Here is a 10437-nt window from a genome sequence, read left to right on the forward strand (position 1 = left end):
TGCTGTATATCTGATTCTTAACTGAAAGCGGAATAGCCTTCTTTGCAGCCTCGACTATCATTTGCATTAAAAAAAGTAATTTTAATATTTAAAGAACTACAATTTGCACAAATCTGCACATTTATGTTTACTGTAAAACATTTCTTAACAATTTAGAATACAGTTCCATCATTAATGAATAACTACACAACTGAGTAACAAGAAACTCTGATTAATGAATTAATAAGTAATAGCACTCGAATGTGGTAGTTCTCTATTAGCTAATCAGTAACTATTATTATTATATTATTATATTTTATTATACCCCTCCCCAAGAACTAATAAGAACTACAGTATACACGTTTCCAAAGATCCAAATAATTAGTAGATTCTTTAGAAAGATTTGGTAATATTTGGTCATTTGGAGTCATTACTAGTGGCTTACCATCTTAATTTTGGAATTAATTATTTATTTTGCAAAACTCACATTAATTATGAACTTGTATACCAGGACAGATGAAAAAAATTGTAGTTTTTGATTAGCTAATTGAAAATCTACCAGTCTCAACTTACTTACTTGCTAAATTGCCAGAGTTTCTTGTTCGCATCATTCTTGTTCTTTATACATCATGGTTTAAGTAAAGACTGTCTCTTACTAAACACCAGTCAGAACTGAGATATCAGAGCTGAGATCGAATCATAAGCTAAACCAACAACCAGAAACCACCAGTAGAAAAAAGACAGAAGGGGAGAACATATCAGCCAAGATTGAATGTTTTCATGTCATGAGCACGGTGCTGTAGAAATCTGTTGAATATATTCAGGTAAGACTAATTCATGAATGTTTTCAACCTGCGTATTGTTGTTGTATGTTGTATCTTCTGAAAGTCACTTAACATACAGTACTTATTAGATCACATATTTTCAGCTAAGCAACAGAAAGAGACCAGAATATGGAAAATTATCCTTTGAATGGAAGCTGAAAGCTGACCAGGTGGAGATGAGGGTCAGATTGTCCATCTTCATCATCATTAGTTCGTGTGCAGGTCTACCAGCTCTCGTTTGGTCTGTCAGCGATCTGATTCATCACAGAAAGAATGGACTCAGAATTTCAATCTTCATCTTCCTCCTCCTCTTCACTGACTTTGTCGAGCTTTTCTTGAGTCCCTACATACTTTTACAGTATTTTCTCAATGAGATCCTCTACTGTAAGAATGGGACATGTAGGGGTTTTTATATCTTTATGGTGGTCGACAAGAGGCTGTGGTATCCTCCTGAACCAGCTGGTGGCACAAGACAGACTTCTCTCAGCGAAATATCCAGTGCATAAAGCTTCAGTTTTTTTTTTAGCATGTTTTATCTTTGTATACATAATTGGGTTTGTAGGTGTCAGTATATTGGATCACACTTTTATTATTCCCTTTGTGTTGATTGTGTCAGTGATCACATGGATAATATATAGTAGAGCTTCATGTTCTACTGATCATCTCTCTCATGTATCAAGGAAACCAGATTATCACATTTTGGCTGTTTTCATATACACCTTGCTGCTTATGGTGCTTTATGTGGTAATAATGGCACTCAATTCATTTTTATCTTCTTCTTTGTCTTTTTCTTTATTGTTTCTTCCTTATTTGTTGACAAGCGTGAGACTGATTTCAGATCCTCTCCTGTGTGTTCTGGTCTGCAGGCAGAATCTTAGTATTCAAACATCGCAAACGTCTGAAGGAACTGCTTTAGTTTGAGGAGGTCTGGTTAAATGGGCTATTTGGTGATATTCTATGATATTTTGACTATTAGGTTCAGTGTATTAAAGGATTAGTTAACCCCAAAATGGGGTTTCTGTCATTGAAGAAATTGCAGTCTCAAGAAGATGAGAGAAGAATCTTGGAGCAGTATGGAGACAGAGGTTTGTGAGGTTCAGAATAAGTCAAGTGTGTGTGTGTTTGTGTGTGCATTCGCATGTATGTATGAATATATAAACATGTGTGTGTGTTTATTGAAGGCAATTTCAATGTAATTATTTACAGGTGTAAGAAAATGACATCTAAATGTATTTTGCTTGACATTTTGCATTTCTCTAATTTTTGTAAAATTTTGTGAATCGTCGTTCAAGTTTGTTTGTGTCATGAACTCAGTCCATAGACGTCTGTTTACTAACCACAACAGATCACTCCATCACCACATACTTTAAGTTGAACAATCAATGTCATTTCAACGTTGAATCAATGTTTTTTTTTGTTAGCCGATGTTCCGATCAAATAGTGAATGTTGATTCAACACTAAAATTTCATTGACGACTGATACGATCTTTATCAACATTGATGTCTGTTTGCTTTCCGAGTAACGTTAGGTGAATTCTAACACAAAGATTAAACGATTGTATGATTGAACTATTTGAACTTTATTCAAATATAGCACTGTTAATTTTATGTAGCATGATTTCATGATTTCACGATTTCAAGCTTTCAAGTATTCCTGCACTTCTATACACGTCTAATATATTTTATCTTTGCTGTTTGATCCGATATTTTCCCTCCAGCAACCACCTAGTGACTACTTATTCTGTGTTGGCACAAGCTGATCTGTATTGTTATCATATGACAATTGTCTTTTATGTACTCTTCAGGTCAGTGTATATGGCAGTTTATAGAATGCAGTTTGGAATGCTAACTAGCAAGTATTTGTTAGAAATATTCACAAATGTGTGTTGTGGCTCCCCCGAAAATATTTATCATTGCATATGACTTTGCCTCTGCCATTGAGGATGCAGAGAGGGACATCTCAAGTACTTTTATGGATATTTACGTGATCCAAAGAGATGGGGATGGGGAGCCAGAGAACGTGGGAATTGTGAGACCTGAACAATGCAGGCGTTCACCATGCTGTTTGGGCTCATTTATGCCCTTGATCTGAGCTTTCCAAAAAAACCTCAAGTGTACCTTTGGGTTTTTCCAGAAGAATTTGGATGGACACGAGCTAAATACAAAGATACAGCAGTTGAAAATCAAGTTGTTCACGTAACAGGCGCACATCAGGTGACAAAAACATTGAGAAATCTCCTCCTCTTACTGCAGTCATTAAAGAACATTGCTAGATAACACGTCTTTAAAAATGCATTTCAAAAAGAATGCAATTCTAAATACTCTTGGCATTCTGACATTGGCTAGAACTTTTATTTTGGCGCGGCGATGTGATGTCATAAGGATGCGCCGCGGCCCTGCTTCTGTGATTCAGCTGAAGAAGGTTTGTGTTTCACTCTTAAAGAGGCGTATTAATTGTAATGCTTGCTCTAAATGTACTGCACATTATTTTTGGGAGTAAAGTGAATCAACCTGAAAAGAAAAGCTGCTTGTCATTTCTCTCTTGAATCGCTTCATAGTAAACAAGAATTGAATCACTGGGAAACAGTGATGGAATATCTTGTGAAATAAACAGTGGAACATTGTCATTGGCAAATTTATGTTCTGATTGTATCTGAATTAACAACTCATTAAACTGTAATCTATAAATCAGTACCTAAGCATATGAAGTGTTTTTTGGATAATCTGCTCATTTAAGGCCATCTGACTCATTCCCTCAGTAGTGCGCTGACTACCGGACTAGGGAGCTGCTTTGATTTGAGATTGTTTTTCTGTTCATTCACACTATTATAAAGATGGCGTTTATTAAAGAGGAGAGTGAAGACTGGAGGATTGAAGACGTGAAGATTCAAGAGGTTTTCAGAGTTAAACAAGAAGATACTGAGAAACAAACAGGTTGGTTTTCATTCTGATTTGGTCTTTATTGAAAGGCTCTACTGAAATGAACCATATTAATGAAGAATGTCATGTGAGTTTCATCATTAAATGTTTTTTTTTTGACATGGAGGCATGGAAAATTGAGATCGCGTGACTACATGAATACCAGTGTTTCTCATACATTGATTTATATAAGCATATATATACTGGTTGGTCAAGGTCAAGTTTATTTATATAGCACCTTAAAAGCAATGAGTGTTCAGCAAGATGCAGAACAGCCAAAACATCAGAGCAAAAGCATTAAAATCATTGAATAATAAAAGTCATTAAAATCCTCACCAAACAATAGAAACAAACAAAACATTTAAAAGAAGATAATGCAGGGGACGGTCTGATGGATAAAGGCAAAGAGTTTCCAAGAATGCATGAATATCAATCTCTAAATCATTAAAACGGAGAAAACCTTTTACCTTGCAGAACCTCTTAAAGAGTTACTCTATGCCAAACAGAACATTTAGTATTACATTATTTTAGCGCTATGGTACTCAGCAATCAATGGGACAGTCACAAGCCTTCCAGTTTTCATCCAAAATATCTTAAACTGTGTTCCGAAGATGAATAAAGCTTTTACGTGTTTGCAACGACATGGGGATAAGTGATTAAAATGTTTTTTTTTTGCCTCAGTATATGACTTCAAACAGGCTTCAAATTCAGCTGAACGAAGCACACAAAATCCTTCAAATTGAGACGCTTAATGATGGGACAGCCCTTGTATGCAGCCTTCCAGTTGTTAGATGGCAAGTTAAATATCATGCTTTAAAAAAAAGTATATAAAATACAAAACAACATTGTTTCAACAACTTGTAAAATTAAATAAATCAAAAAGATATTTTGTTAAAAGGTTATTCCACCCCAAAATAAAACTTGTCAGTAATCGCTTACTCCCCCCTTTATTATCGAAATTTTCAAAAACATTCATATATTTAGTAAATGTCATATTGAGTGGTTTAATGTATTTCATACATTAAATTTCATTCATTCAAAAAGGGGCACTCATGCTCATTCACAATTTCCATAATCCCCACTTCTGGATTACAACTATAGAAATGACTTCTACAGGAACGCAGTGGAATATTTCAGATACCCCACTCATATACTGCATAAATGAAAAGGCCAAACACTTAACAATAAATATTCCATTAACGTGTCCACCAAAGTGTTTGTAGCCAACTGGGAAAAAAGGCTATCTGGTTGTATTTGGGGATGCTTTGGTGGCACAGCATTTTTTCCCAGCTGAGATGATTGCTATGTTTCCTATCAGTTATGTATTACTGTATATTATCAGCATGTTAAGATCATAGCCTGAAATCGTTCAGTCACAGGTACTCTTGGGTCTTAAAACAGATCTGAAGAGTCTAGGTAACACTCAAATTAATAAAGCGATAACAGGGGTAATCAAATCAAATAATAAATAACAAAAATTAATACAACACAGTTGACAAAAAGAATGGATAGATGCCCTCTGCCTGAAAAGCAGGAAGACTGACAACAAGCCATTGAAATACGGCCCCTTTTATAGTGGCAGGTCCAGCCTGATTGGTCAACCACTGAACTCAAACAGCCAATAAGGGAACCCTAAAGAAAGAGAGAGAGAAAAGGACAAACGCAACAACAAATACAAAGGCAAACAAATACAACAAGGAACGTAACAGTGTTGATTACAGAAACCACTAACACTAGATTCATGTTAGATCTTGGTTTAGATGGCTGTTTGTTTTGTGCTATTAAACTGGTTCTGTATTTTTGTGTTTCTTTACTTCAGACTTGATTGAAGAGAGTCAAGAGCTGAAGGATATTGAAGAGAACCTTGAAATTCACACAAGAGTTCACACCGGAGAGAAGCCTTACACCTGCCAACAGTGTGGAAAGAGTTTCTCTCAAAAAAGATACCTTGCGGTCCACATGAGAAGTCACACTGGAGAAAAGCCTTACACTTGCTCTCAGTGTGGACAGAGTTTTGCACATAAAGGCAACCTTAATTCCCACACGAGAACTCACTCTGGAGAGAGCCCTTTCACCTGCCAACAGTGTGGAAAGACTTTCCCTCAAAAACAAAACCTGGAAGTCCACATGAGGATTCACTCTGGAGAGAGACGCTTTATCTGTAAACAGTGTGGAAAGAGCTTCATTCGAAAAAATGTCCTTGAAGTCCACATGAGACTTCACTCTGGAGAGAAGCCGTACACCTGCGCTCAGTGCGGAAAGAGTTTTACTCATAAAAACACCTTTAATTATCACATGAGAATGCACACAGGAGAGAGGCTGTTCGCATGTGATCGGGTGTGGAAAGAGCTTCACAACGGAACTAAGCTGTAGATACCACATGACCATTCACACCGGAGAGAAACAGTTCATGTGCTGTCAGTGTGGGAAAAGTTTTGCACGTAAAGTAAGCCTTAATTACCACATGAGGACTCACTCGGGAGAGAACTGTTTCATGTGTCTACAGTGTGGAGAGCGTTTCAATCATGAATTTAACCTCAAAGCTCACATGAGACTTCACCCTCAAGAGAATTCCTTCACCTGCAAATCTGAGTGAACGTTCACTGAGTGTTGTCCACCTTCGCAACCACTTCTTTTGTCTTCTTCTGAACCTCCTTTACTTTGAATCCAAATTATCAATATCTATCTTCTGTCATGCTCTGAAAGTGAATAAAATAAAGAATACTAGGCTGCATTTTCCAGTTCACCTTTAGTGGGATCAGATTTTGGGGTAACGCATTACAAGTAACGCAATCAGATTACTTTTTACCAAGTAACTAGTAAAGTAACACATTACTTTTTAATGTACAAGAAAATATCTGTTACTTTTTCAAAAAAGCTACTGTTTTCCAGTTTATTGACCGACAGGTTTCCTGTCCCCATTTTGAGAGAAATCAGAAGGTCAGAAGCGTTGAATACAGTGTAGTTCTAGACTAAATGTGAATGTGCATTAGTTCAACTGACTTGGTTAGATGAAGATAATAGAATATAACAGAATAGAATACACGTATAGTGATGAAAGACAAAATATGTTGTGGATGAATATTTAGTGAGTAATCCACTGTTTTGTAGAGGGGTTGTGGGCCTATATCTCAAGTGTCATGAATGAGCGGTCTGAGGCGTGCGGATCCATGTGCAGGCTTTTATTGAACAACGGCATGGTCAAACAGGCAGGCGTCTAACAGGGCAAACAGGAGTATCAGAGACGAGGCAAACACAAAATCCAAAAACAGGCGGTGGTCAGGTCAGGCAGCACACAATCAGAAAATCAGAAGACAGGCAGGGTCAAAACCAGGGAAACAGGAAACAAGAAACAAACCAATAGCAATCCAAACAATGAAACAGGCGAACAATGCAACCTGCAGGTGAGTGGCCTGCTGCAGTATTTATAGTCCTGGAACAGGAAGTTGTCGCAGAGGGAGTGAATGCAGATCACCCAGAGGTCAGGGCTCCCTCTGCTGGCTTGGTGACATCAAGATATTTATTCTTGCTAAGAAACAAATATTCGTTTTAAGGCCCTGTATGGTTTACTCCAGCAACTCTATGTCCAAACTCTTACATCCTACCATTTTAACACCAAATGTGGTTTTGTTTTTATCTATCCATCGCTAAAGACATTTTTGTTTTTAATATTATATTTTATTTTTGTTTTTTAATAATATGTGTCCCTAACAAAGATTTAATATTGGCAAAGCTTGGTAGATGGTTTCCACGTTTAAACCTGACCGTTTTGCCTTTTGGAGAGAATCTTAAACTACATAACATGTCTAGATAACACTAAGAAACAACACATGCCTTCAAATATGTATTTCAAATATAATAAAAATATGAAAATGTTTTTTTTAGTTTTTCCTTCTCTTCTCCATTTACACTTTTTTTTAATTAGAAACTACAGCAAAACAGAAATGCTATTAAAGAAGACTTTTATTTTGGTGTTTGGGTGTGATGTCATAAGGCTGCATCTGGCTTCTGCGTCTGTGATTCGGTTGAAGAAAGGTTTGTGTTTAATTTTGTGCTAACAATGTAAAATTACTTGTAAGCCTGTAATGAGTCATTTAACGTAAGTGCTCATTATTCGTGAGAGTAAAGTGCATCAGCAACTGCACAAGAAAAGCTGCTTATTTCTTGTTTTGGGATTCAACAGACTAATCAACAATTTAATGTAACGGAATAAAAAATGTCAGGCTTATTTCGATTGATCTGACTTGTCAAATGATTTGGTTTTATAAAACAATTTTAATATAGCCCAAGCTCAGTCACTGTGGAAACATGCTGAGAAACAAACCTGGTCGAGGCAGGCTAAAGGTGCGTTCATGACATATTGTAATTACTGTAATTACTACATTGTAATTACAACTTGTGAAAATTATAAAAAGGTTCATTTCTCAAAGACATGATAATCCCCTTATTCAAGGCCATTAAATTTCACTCTGACTCATTTTCTAAACAAAAAGATTGTTTTTTTTTTTTTTTCTTCTGTTTATTCACATTGTTATAAAGATGGCGTTTATTAAAGAGGAGAGTGACGACTGGAAGATTGAAGATGTGAAGATTGAAGACGTATTCAGAGTGAAACAAGAAGATACTGAGAAACAAAGAGGTTGGTTTTCATTTTCTTTGGTTCTTATTAAAATGCCAGTCTTGAAATCCATCTCAGATGCATTTTGAGAGCATTTACACCTGGTCTTTTCATGATTGGATAGCTATCTGATCATGAAAAATGCATGAACTGACCAACTGTAAACAGCCCTATATGATTATTTTGTATGTTGTTATATACATGCATTGTGTTAAAATACTCACCCTTTGAAATATAAAAACTAAAGTTTGGAAACAAAGAGTTACTGTGATTACAGATTGTATTTGTGTTTTTTAATTTTAGACCGGATTGAGGAGAGTCAAGAACTGAAAGATACGGAAGGGAAAGAGCAGAATGAGAAATACTGTGTTTTAAAAATTGGAAAAATCCCACACAGACTAAAAAGTGCTTGTCTCAAAAAAGTGTCCAGGAGATTGAATCTGAGAGCCTTTTTACCTGCCATCACTGTGGAAAGAGTTTCAGTCGTAAAGGAAACCTTAAGGTCCACATGAGAGTTCACAATGGAAAGCAACCTTATACCTGCCAACAGTGTGGAAAGAGTTTCGCCCAAAAAGGAAGCCTTGGAGTCCACATGAGAATTCACAATAGAGACGTCGCTTTGTCCTGCAAACAGTGTGAGAAGTGTTTCACTACCAATGAAAAACTGAAAACTCACATGAGAGTTCACACTGGAGAGAAGCCTTTCTCCTGCCAACAGTGTGGAAAGAGTTTCGCTCTCAAAGAGAACCTTAAAATTCACACGAGAGTTCACACTGGAGAGAAACCCTACACCTGCCAACAGTGTGGAAAGAGTTTTGCTCAAAAGGAAGCCTTGAGTTCACATGAGAAGTCACACTGAGAAAAACCTTACACTTGCTCTCAGTGTGGACAGAGTTTTACACATAAAAGCAACCTTACTTCCCACATGAGAATTCACAGTGGAGAGAGGTCTTTCACCTGCCAACAGTGTGGAAAGACTTTCCCTCAAAAGCAAAACCTGAAGTCCACATGAGGATTCACTCTGGAGAGAAGCCTTACACCTGCGCTCAGTGCAGAAAGAGCTTTACTCATAAAAACACCTTTAAATACCACATGAAAATACACACTGGAGAGAGGCTGTTCGCATGTGATTGGTGTGGAAAGAGCTTTATAACAGAACTGAGCCGGAGATACCACATGACCATTCACACCGGAGAGAAACAGTTCATGTGCTGTCAGTGTGGGAAAAGTTTTGCACATAAAGTAGGTCTAAATTACCACATGAGGACTCACTCGGGAGAGAACTGTTTCATGTGTCAACAATGTGGAAAACGTTTTAGTCATAAATGTAACCTAAAAACTCACATGAGACTTCACCCTGAAGAGAATTCCTTCACCTGCAAATCTGAGTGAACGTTGACGCTGGTCCTGACTGAGAGTCAAATCTAAAAGTAGTTTTACTACGCTTAGGGCAGCATCGAGCGCTTGAGGCAACCAGAGACGTTGCATTCGAATTATTGAAAGACGTTGCGTTGGTTGTTTATGCTGCACTAGCAATAAAGACGTCTTCTCTGATGATGTCAGTTTGACGCCTTGGGCATGAGCATGACATCATTGACCACGCCCCTGAAATGCCTACTTTATTACATACAATCAATAAGAAGTAGAAGAAACAAGCCCACTGTTTTCCTCATTTAATAGTGTGGTTTTTTATAAGTATGGTACAATACGGAAGTAAAATTGGTCACAAGCTTCTGGTTCACATGGACTTTAAAACAGATATCTGTTGGAAATTATTAATGCATTATTGGCACACAAACACACTAAGTAATGTTATGTCACGTTCCCCGGACTTTGTTATTGTTTTCGTCTCGTGCCATGTGTTCCCTGTGCCCTGCCTTTCCTCCATGTTAATTGTATGATTGTCTGCAGCCGTGTCTCGTCAGTGTTGTCAATTACCCCGTGTATTTAAGTGCTGTGTTTTGAGTTCTGTTGGTCCAAAAGCGTCAAGGTCTATACCCGATGTCTACACCTGTGTTTATCCTGCCTGCCTGTTCTACCTGCCTGCCTTTTTGTATCTTTATTTTACCATTTTGAGATTAAACCCATTTGAGTTCA

General features: G+C 37.2%; 1 pseudogene; it reads left to right on the plus strand.

Moving 5' to 3' along the window:
- The first annotated feature begins 3125 nt into the window (after window positions 1-3125).
- On the plus strand, window positions 3126-10437 carry LOC122331642 (annotated as a pseudogene).

This window comes from Puntigrus tetrazona, unplaced genomic scaffold (genome assembly GCF_018831695.1).
Source record: "Puntigrus tetrazona isolate hp1 unplaced genomic scaffold, ASM1883169v1 S000000001, whole genome shotgun sequence".
Taxonomy (NCBI): Eukaryota; Metazoa; Chordata; class Actinopteri; order Cypriniformes; family Cyprinidae; genus Puntigrus; species Puntigrus tetrazona.